The sequence below is a fragment of the Alexandromys fortis genome, unplaced genomic scaffold, assembly GCF_014885135.2.
Source record: "Alexandromys fortis isolate MF-2015 unplaced genomic scaffold, M_Fortis_MF-2015_v1.1 scaffold_15, whole genome shotgun sequence".
NCBI classification, from domain to species: domain Eukaryota; kingdom Metazoa; phylum Chordata; class Mammalia; order Rodentia; family Cricetidae; genus Alexandromys; species Alexandromys fortis.
This window is the reverse complement of record NW_026067911.1, coordinates 17738605-17749265: the sequence shown is the minus strand read 5'-3', so window position 1 is coordinate 17749265 and position 10661 is coordinate 17738605. Positions and strand designations below refer to the sequence as shown.

General features: G+C 47.2%; 1 non-coding gene across 1 annotated transcript; it reads right to left on the bottom strand.

The window, feature by feature from the left end:
• Positions 1-9796: 9796 nt before the first annotated feature.
• On the bottom strand, positions 9797-9903 carry LOC126499344 (U6 spliceosomal RNA). The gene has a single exon (XR_007591071.1). It is a non-coding gene; the product is annotated as a U6 spliceosomal RNA (small nuclear RNA).
• Between the last annotated feature and the right edge of the window lie 758 nt (positions 9904-10661).

Here is a 10661-nt window from a genome sequence, read left to right as displayed (position 1 = left end):
GTTTAGGGGCTAAAGGCTTTGAAAATATCGTTTCCTGTCTCAGCAGCAACATGAGTGCTTGCTGCAGCCTAGCAGCTCCTGAGAGGAGCCCAAGAATGTTAAGGCCAGCCTGTCCCCAGAGAGCCTCCTGAGGGCTACCAAGTGGGCTCCAGAACTGCCCCCCAGCCTCCAGCCACTGCTTCCAGTCCCAAACTGCCTGTCCCTTAGTTCTATGTCCTGTCCATGCTGCCGCCCAGATGAGGAGCCGGCACAGGTAATCCAGAGCACCAGCACTGGCTCCCTGGTGTTGAAATGTGGATTTACACTGTCCTCAGGGTGAAGCGGGAGACTTGCAAGGGGGCTTACAGTGAAAGCGTATATTTTCCCAGCCTAGCATCACAGGAAGCTGCTGGAGATCATGTCGGGAAAGATGAGATTAACAGTCAGGAAGGCGGAAAGTGGCTCAGCCCGTCTCTAACACTCCATTGCTCCGCCCTTGTTCACGGCGCATGCTCCTCAGCAGAGCCCAGACAGGAACCTGTGGAAAAGGCTGAAGGAGGCTAAAAAGGCCTTGGGGAATATGCTGGTTAGATTTATGTCAACCTGACACAAACTACCATCATTTGGGAGGAGGAAGCCTCTGTAAGATCGAGCTGTCCGCCATCCTGTGGGGCATTTTCTTAGTTAGTGATTGATGAGGGAAGGCCCAGCCCATTGTAGGTGGTGCCACCCCTGGGCTGGTAGTCCCAGTTTCTATAAGAAAGCAGGCTGAGCAAGCCAGTAAGCAGCACCACTCCACGGCCTTTGCATCAGATCCTGCCTCCAGGCCCCTGACCTGTTTGAATTCCTGTCTCAACTTCTTCCACAAGGCATAAGCCCAACAAACCCTATCCTTCCCGTCTTGCATTTTGGTGATGGTGTCGCAACACAGCCAGGATAACCCCAGCTAAGACGGGGAGTCTGTCCCTGATTAGCCTGATTAGACAGACGGGGAGTCTGTCCCTGATTAGCCCTGAGCGATGGGAGAGGGGAAGGGAAGACACGTTCTCTGAGCAGCTGAGAACTGAACTGATTCAGCCAGGCAGTGGTGGCGCTGGCCTTTAATCCCAGCACTTGACACAGAGGTAGGCAGATCACCAGTTCAAGGCCAGGCTGGTCTACAGAACAAGTTCTAAGACAGCCAGGGCTAAACAGAGAGACCCTGTCTTGAAAAACAACAAAAATAAAACAAAAGGAAAGAAGGAAGGAAGGAAGGAAGGAAGGAAGGAAGGAAGGAAGGAAGGAAGGAAGGAAGAAAGGAAGGACAGAAGGAAAGAAGAAAGAAAAAAAGAAAAGAAAACTGAACCAATTCAAAAATGTAAAAATAAGCTGTTTGGCATTCCAGGCAGGGGCATCAGGAAATGCCAAGGTCCAGCCCCAGAGAGAAGGGTTTGATGGTAAGGCCAATCTACCAGGCCAGGCCACAGTACCCATGGGACAGTGAGAAGTAAGGCTTATTTCAGTTCAGGGGTTTAATCAGAGGACCACAAGAAAAGTTATATTGCTTAAGGTTAGTGATGCTGACTAGGGGAGGAGGGTGCGGATAATAAGCCAGATCCCATATCGAATTCCTGCTTTATAGTAGTTGTTTAATCCCGAAAGAAATACAGAACCCTTTAAGTCTCCATCCTTTCACCTATGAAAATGTGCTCAGTGATGCCCAGCTCACGGTTCCTGGGGTTTTGTCAAATAATAAAAAGTCACATGGTGGAGTGCAGCGTCTGACAGGTGGCGGAAGCAGAGGTCAGATCTCAATCTGTGCTTTCAGAACCACTGGTCCAGAGGTATCTGGAGAGAGGACCAAAAGGACGGCACGTGGCAGGGATGAGCCCACTGCTCGACGACACACACAGGGGTCCTCCCTTCCCATTCCACGGACGCAGTGTGCCTCCCTTCCCACTCCACTGACATGGTGTGACTCCCTTCCCACTCCACGGACACGGTGTGACTCCCTTCCCACTCCACGGACATGGTGTGACTCCCTTCCCATTCCACGGACATGGTGTGACTCCCTTCCCATTCCACGGACATGGTGTGACTCCCTTCCCACTCCACTGACATGGTGTGACTCCCTTCCCACTCCACTGACATGGTGTGACTCCCTTCCCACTCCACGGGCACGGTGTGACTCCCTTCCCACTCCACGGACACGGTGTGACTCCCTTCCCACTCCAGTGGGGTAAACAAAACCCGGCAGAAACGGTAGAATCCAGTTTGAATGGAAGAAGGGGAGAAGTCAGACCATTTCATTCTGACCTCTGACCCTCAAAAACGTTGTCAAGAAGGAGAGAGAGCAGGGGAAGTGAGCCCTCCCATGCCTTTCAGTGTTCAAGGGCAAGGGACCCAATCATTGCATGCTGTGTTTTTAAGGGTTTGCCTTTCTACATGGACATTATAGCTAAGAATGCTAATTAATTTGGCTGTCTCCAGTGCTTTAACTGTCTTAACTTGCTTGTTCCCCCTCAGACAGATATCAGCATTTCCCATATTTCCCCCTTTATATATGGATGATGAAACCAGCCGCTAAGCCATCAAAGAACTTAGCCCAAGTTTACCCAGCTAGAAAACAGGTGGAATGGTGGAGACTCCGCAGTTCAGAACAGCAGCTCTCCTAAGTAAAGGAGTAGAGAATTCTCCAGAAGGTTCTGGCACTCCTATGGCCAGGGTTACCCTGGAGGAACACACACTGTCATATGAAGGCTCTTGGGAAGGGTAAGTCAGAGAAGAGGCCCCTGGGCACCAGGGAGACACAAGGCAACACCTCTCTCCATGGAGAACGGCTTGGCTCTTCTGGACTGGGAATCTACTTTTTCCATGAAAATGGTACGGCTCCTTAGGCAGTACAGCACTGTCATTCGTGAGAGCCACAGCGTGGAGTTGGAGGATCCAGGAGCCAACCCCCCTCCTCTCTTTAGAACACAGTTAACCCCGAGGGATGTACAATGAAGCTGTATCAGGGCTCCATGTAGCTCTGCCTACCCGTCTGCTCTTAACCCCTTGAACTGTCTTTCCTTAGTCTCAAGGATCCCGCCAACCCAGAAGTCTGGAAGTTCTGTGAAGAAATCCAGAGGTCACGCCATCGGTTTCTCAGCTGCCCAACAGCGTTAGGTTCTAGAAGAGCTTTGCAGGGGAGAAGAGAACGTGCTTAGATCTAGGGAAGGCTGCAACTGGGAAGCGGGGTGTACGATGCCATTGCAACTCAGCCTGGATGTGGGGACCAAAGAAGAAAGAAAGGATTAAACAATGACCCAGTGACGTTCTCTGCAGGGTCTGCTCTTCTGCGCTTTGATTTCACTTAAGAGGAAGAGATGTCAAGGCGCAGCTGGAATGAAAGCCAAGAGCTGCCTTGCTCTCCCCGCCACCCCACCACCTAGAAAGCCTTTTTCCAACAGTCACTGCATGGAGCTGAGGGGACTTGCAGTGGTTCTCAACCTGTGGGTCAAGACCCTTTCACAGGGGTTGCCTAAGGCCTTTGGAAAACACAGATACTTACATTAACAACATTCATAACAGTAGCAAAATTACAGTTATGAAGTAGCAATAACAATAATTTTAAGGTTGGGGTCACCATAGCGTGAGGAATTCTATTAAAGGGTCATAGCACCGCGGTAGAGGGTATATAGGAGCAACCTACACCCCAATCCCGCCTCTGCTGGAGGGGGAAGGAACAAGAAGCCCCCTTGCTTTGGATGGGCCTGAAATGGAGCCGCAACCCTTTGCTTCTGACTACCGAGCCTCTAAGCCTCTGGCAAGTGCAGCTTCTTTTGACAACGATAGACAGAAGTTCTAAAGATTTTGCTTGAGGCAACAATTTATGGGGAATCCAGAAACACCAGGTGGAAAACCTGACTGTCTGAGAGGCCAACTTCCCTCAGGTCCCCCAGGGAGTCATTAGATTAGAGTTCTGTGTCTTCATTTCCTCCAAGGTGGAAGAGAGGGGTAATGATTCTGACCTGCCCCACCAGAGTGCTGTAAATAAGACTAGCCAAGGAATGGCATTTCGGAAAGGAAAAGACACTTTGCAATCATGAACTTGGATTTCTGCTTTTATCTTCGAGCAGAGAGCAAGCACCCACATAGCTGTGGGGACAGAAGCTACTTCTGGTTTTTGAGATGAGGTACAGGGAAGCTCGGATGTCAAGGCCATCCAAGCTGCCTTGGAGCTCCTGGGCACTGGACACATTTGCGTTCACTTAGCTTTCTAAAGACTGAACTACTCCAAACAGGCCCTGAGTATGCAGCTCCAAGCCAGGAACCCAGGACGGAAAGGGCTGGAACATCTCTGAGGCTGCTGCTGACTTGTCTTGAGAAATCAAAACAAACCCTTTTCTTCAAAGCCTCTACTTGTGTTCATCATTCTTCCCCAAACAGTCAACTCCTGGAGGATTGCAATTGCAGGGAATGCATTCATAATGGGCTCTCTGGGGATGGAGACATGCCTGGGAGGTGGAGAGCATTGGCTGTTCTTCCAGAGGTCTGGGTTTGATTCCCAGCACCCAGTGGGTGGCTCAAAACCATCTGTAACTCCAGTCCCAGGGGATCTGATGCCTTTTTCTGGTCCCCTGCAGGCACCATCCAAGTCCAGAGTGCATACAGGCAGGCAAAACACACATACATAAATAAATAAAAAATGTTTTTAAAAGTTAAACATTTTCAATAGGCTTTCTGCAAAGGGAGCGGATAAAATAATGTTCTAATGCTCTTCTTGTGAACAATTGGAATCACTGTGTTAAAATGTTAAGACATCTGTGTTTAAAAACCAACTTTTTTTAGGGGTAGGGGAGGGAGTTTGAGACAAGGTTTCTTTGTGTACCCCTGGCTATCCTGGAACTAGCTCCCAGAGATCCACCTTGTAAGGAGCCCGTTTGTTTGTTTCCCCGGCCCTCCTGCAGCTCAGACCCAAAATAACTACACAGAAACTATGTTATTTAAAACACTGCTTGGCCCATTAGCTCTAGCTTCTTATTGGCTAACTCTTAAATATTAATTTAACCCCTCTCCATTAATCTGTATATCGCCACTTGGCTGTGGCTTACTGGCTAACATTCTGGCATCTCTCTGTCTCCAGTGGGGCTACATGGCTTCTCTCTAACTCTTCCTTCTTTCTTCCAGCATTCAGTTTAGTTTTCCCTGCCTACCTCTATTCCCTGCACAGGCCCAAGACAGTGTCTTTATTAATCAATGGTATCCCATACCTGCTTCTGCCTCGCTGATGCTGGAAATGAAGGCATGTGCCCAGCTTTAAAACCAACATTTACCTCTAGTGAGCAAATGTTGCTCATTAGGATGTGTGTGGTCAGAAGTGGCACATTCTTATATGAGGGTGCTTATATCCAGGCCCTTCTGAAGGTCTAAATGTCTCTACTTATGCAGGTTGTTGTTACTTGGAGGATGGGATCCCTTCTGCCAGTTGTCACCTGCACTCAAAAACACAGCACAGGTTTCCCCCACATCCCACAGACTCCATGTCAGAAGCATTGCTAGGGTATGCTAGAAGTATTGCCTGAGTACTTACTGTAGCACTGTGGCTCCACTCTTAAGGGAGTTTTTGTGGGCTGAGAGTCATCAGGCAAAATAGTCTTTCTTGTGGGAAGTGAGTTCTGGTTTCACGGCTCCCTTAGAGTCTGGAATGTGAGCCATTTGTAAAAAGGAAACAACCCTGAAATGTCGCATGCTTGCCTCTGTTATTTAAAATGCGTGGGACGCAGATGTGGGCATTTCCTCTGGATGGACGGTTTCCTTTACCCCTGCTCTCTCTTTCCTTCCTCTAGAGCCCGGTTAGCCTGAGGTAGGGGTGGCTGGTGGGGTTCTAAAGCACACATTTTCAGGGATGAGCACAAGATGGAAATGGGAAGGAGGGAAAGAAGAGAAGCAAGGCAAGGCTTCAGAGGCCTCGTGGTCCAGGCCATTAATCCCAGCTATGCAGGAGCCTGAGACAGGAAGCTCACAAATTCGAAACCAGCCGGTGTTCCTTACTGCTGTGGTTTGAATGACTGAGAGGTGTGTGGCTTTGTCAGAGGAAAGAGTGTCGCTGGAGGTGGGCTTTAAAGTTTCAAAAGCCCACGCCAGGCCCTGTGTCTCTCTGCCTGCTGCCTGTGGATGAGGATGCTCCCAGCTACCGCTCCAGCTCCATGCCTGTGTGCTTCCCACCATGATGATAATGGACCAAGCCTCTGAAACTGTAAACCAGCCCCCAATCAAATCATTTCTTCTGTGAAAGTTGCCTTGGTCGTGATATCTCCACAGCAATAGGACAGTGACTAAGACCGTGGCTTTTATGGCTGTTCTTGCTATGCAACAGAAACGACTTGGGAGAAGAAAGGCTTATTTTATCACACAGCTGAAAGTGATATGGTTCGTCTCGTGGAGAAGGCATGCTGGCAGATGGTGCCAGTGTGCAGCTGAGAATACTCCACACCTCACATTCTGGTGGAATGCAGAGATTGGACAGGAAGCAGCAAACTGGACTTATCCCCTTCAAGTCCCACCCACCAGTGACTCACTTTCTCCAGTGATGCTCCAATTCCTAAAGGTTCTACATCCTCCCGAAATGGCCCCACCCACTGGAGACCAACGTAGGTTGAAACAGATGCGTCTACAGAAAGATTTCATATTCATACCATAATACTGAGCTATAAAGAGAGTTTAAGGCCAGCCAGGGTAACTTAATGAAACCCTGTTTCAAAAATAATTTTTTAAGCTAAAAAGGGGGTTTGTAGGAAACCCAAGAGGGTAAGTGTAGCCACCACGCCTCATCAGAGAAGTCTGTCTCTCTTACAGTAGAGGCCGTCACAGACAACCCCAACTGAACACAACTCAGAAATCGACCGATCATGGCGGGGGCAGGGATATAGTCTAACAGATACATCTCCCTCCCAGTTCCAGCATCTATGGCTCAGGGAGCATCATGAAAGGGAGAGGAAGAGAGATGGTAAGAGCCACAATACCAGAAAGTGTGCTCCTGTGAAACAGGCTCTCCTAGAATCCGCTGTGCAGACAAGACTACATCCACATCAATGCACAGGTGATTTAATGTGGAAGTGGAAAAATTTCACTAAGTCCCAGCCCTCGACAAAGAACTATAGACAATGATATATTGCTGGGATAAGGAGGATTAGCCTCTTCTAGGGATGAGCAACCTTACTGGTTGTCCAAAGCAGAGTGGTCAGCCCTCAAACCACAAATGCATGAAGAACAAAAACAGACTCCATAAGTTGTATTTATATTATTTGTGTACATACACACATGTATCTAATCAAAGAGAAGCAGGCTATCAGCTTGAGAGTTGGAGGAAATCTGGGAGGGGTATGAGACGAAAGTTGGGAAGAGCTGACGGGAGGAAGCAAAGTGAGGTAATTCTATTTCAATTAAAAACACTTTAAAATGGGGGCTGTAGGGACAGTGGGGCTCTGGAGGATCTCAGAGCAAAGTGTTCGCTGAGGACACACTGATACCAGAAAAAGGAAGAAGGAATAGTTTCAGGGCAACCTTCCTTACACGCTCAAAAGTCAAGATTAAAAGGGAGCTATAAGGAGGAAGGCAGGACCCAGAAGCAAGGGAATAGCCAGAGGCCTTTGGATGGGGAAACTGAGAGAGAAGTCACTGGGAAGCCAGACTAGTAGAGACAGGAGACTATAGAAAGTGCAGCGGTCGGATCAATAAATCACCAATAATTGATATTTAAACAAATTTAATAACAAAACAGACTCACAAAACCAAGGTTCCAGCGGGGTAGCCAGCGGAAACAGGAGAGCAAGCGGAAGGGCCCGCGCAGCCTCTGCCCGCGCACTATATCAGTAAACATACGCCTGAGGGCAGCCCGCCCCCAAGGGGAGGGCTTATCCCTACAAGAAAGGATAATAGCTCAGCCTCATAGTGGACCACAAGATTACAGCTAACATTCTCTATGTGTAGGAGCGATATTGGTGGATTCAATCAACCACAGCTGGTGAATACTCAGAAAGAAACTGTGTCTATACTGAAAGTGCACAGCCTTGATTTTTCTTCTCATTATTCCCTGTACAATATAGTATATGATTTATAGCTCATTTACATTGCATTAAGCACTACCTAGGGATATGCAAATACGGAACTTTTTTGTGCATACGTAAAGGATCTATATTTCCTTCTTACAGAGCTTTAGACATATTGTATTTATTATCATTAATATTATCGTGTGTGTGCGTGTATGTAATGTATGTGCATGAATGCATAGTCCGCATGTAGGGGTCTAGGCAAGTTAGCTCTTCCCTACTAACTTGGTTTCCAGGGATGGGACTTGGGTCATCCGGCTTGGCAGCAAATGCTTTTACCCACCAAGCTGTATCTCTGGAGTAAGGCTTTGCTTTGAGTCATTATTACAGTGGTATGCAGGGTAGCCTTCCAGGACACAAGACCCGTGTAGTCATTCGACTCCATGCTTAAGAGGATGCCACACTTGGTTTAACGCCTCCCGGTCCCTCTCCTGCAACATTTTATTTCATACTGGAGCCTGAATGCTAAGAAACTTGTCCTAGTTGGTGAGGGAAGAAGCACAGGAGCATCCTACATCCCCATTCTTAAATCAAGACATCAAAGCCAAAACAGGCTAAAGTCTTCCCCAACCTACTACTAATAAGGACCTAAAATTCCAGCTCCTTGACTCGCAGCTCCAGAACCAGTATTTGGTCTGATTCATCACTGCTATGTCCGTCGTTGTGTGCTCACATACCTGACATCAGGAACTGCTCCACCCTCCCCGTCATGAGCCCCTCACCCTGTTTGTATCACATGATGTACCTCTGCTGGCGAGAGCTGATACTCAGGCTGGACTGGGTGTTTTTCCTGAGAATCTAGAGTTGGCACCTAAGGTGACAAAAACAGATGGGACCAGAATGACCCAACTGGAGGAGGAGCTTGAGCAGAGCAATTCTGGTTCCAGTGTGATCAGATAAGAAGAATCCGGCTGCATCTTCTACTCTTCCTCATCACATGGTCAAGAGATAGTCATCAGAAAGATTAGGGACACTACCTCACCTGACCTCACCTCCCATGAAAACCTGTCAGACTTGCTGGACATAAACATTACCTGAGACCAGAGAGTCCTGGCCTGGCTGACATTTGTGTGTGTGTGTGTGTGTGTGTGTGTGTGTGTGTGTGTTTTGAGACAGGGTTTCTCTGTAGCTTTGGAGCCTGTCCTGGAACTAGCTCTTGTAGACCAGGCTGGTCTCGAACTCACAGAGATCTGCCTGTCTCTGCCTCCAGAGTGCTGGGATTAAAGGTGTGTGCCACCACCCAGCGCTGACATCACTTCTTACACTGCTGCTCTTGCGTGATCTCCAGCTCCCAAGTGGAGCTTCCCCTGGGCCTCGTGCTCTTCTAAGTGCTTCACTTTATTTAATTATCCCAACAATACTACGAGTCATCCACATATCATCATCCAAGGTGTGGAGTAGAAAAGCTAGGCACAGAGGGTTTATACAACACACCCAAAGTCACACAGTATGTGGGAGAGCTTTGGTTTGAACCCAGAAGACACTGGCTGCAGAATCTAGGTTTTTAACCCTCACAAAGTACCTTTCCAAGGTGTTGCACTGTGCATAACTCCCAGAGTATTGTTCCATGCATTAGCTTCCATTTTTCAAAAGTCTCAACTGCTTGGAGTTAAAATGGTCTTTAGAACAGTCAAACCCTTGCTATAGAGATGTGTACTGATATGGATCTTGGTTTATTGATACAAATTTAAGGTCAATTTTGTTATATGTATATTTCTGCTCTTTTATTTTAATTTATTTTTTCTAAAAATATGGAACGCTTCACGAATTTGTATGTCATCCTTGCACAGGGGCCATGCTAATCTTTTCTGTATCGTTCCAGTCTTAGTATACGTGCTGCCGAAGCAAGCACGTTTCTGCTCTTGATTAAGGTATTGTGGTTATGCAGCTCATTTAAAGATGTAATGTATAATTAAAAATATAGGTTAATAGATAGTCGTCTATAATAGTCAAGATTGTAGTCATGTTAGTTAGCTTTTCTAGATATATAGAGATATATTTCAGTTAGTTAGGTATTCTTCAAATCTTTCAGAGATCTTGAGAATATGGCATTTAAATATTTTTAAGAACTTAAGATTTTTCATGACAATAAGACACATCTGCTCCTGGCAGCACCAATCTACTTCAAGAGGAAGATGGGCATCAAAGAAGCTCCTTATGGAGTTGGTTAGCCATTTGGGCAAGAAACTGCTCTTGCCTGGACTGCTGAACCAGACATGCAGGACCTACTGAGAAATGACTGCTGAACTCACCGAAAGGTGAGATGATCCTTCAGGGTTCCTGCTTCATGAAAGAGTCTGCCAGACATTCTGCAGGACACAGAAGAAAATGACTGAAAAACTGCCAATATAGGTGGAACTGTCTTTGAAATTTCCTGCTTCATGAAAGAGTCTGCCGGATACTATGGGCCTGTAGGCTGAAGATGGATGCCCCAGTGGTACAAAGGAACTTTGGGTGACTGTCTAGGCAGTGAGATGCCTCTGTAAATTCTAGAGTTTTGGAAGTTGCTTACAATGTACTTCCTGTTTACTTAGGCAATATTATATCTTTCTGGAGTCTTTGATGGAGTTGAAGAATAGATAGGTATTATTATAGCTTTCTTTAGTTATG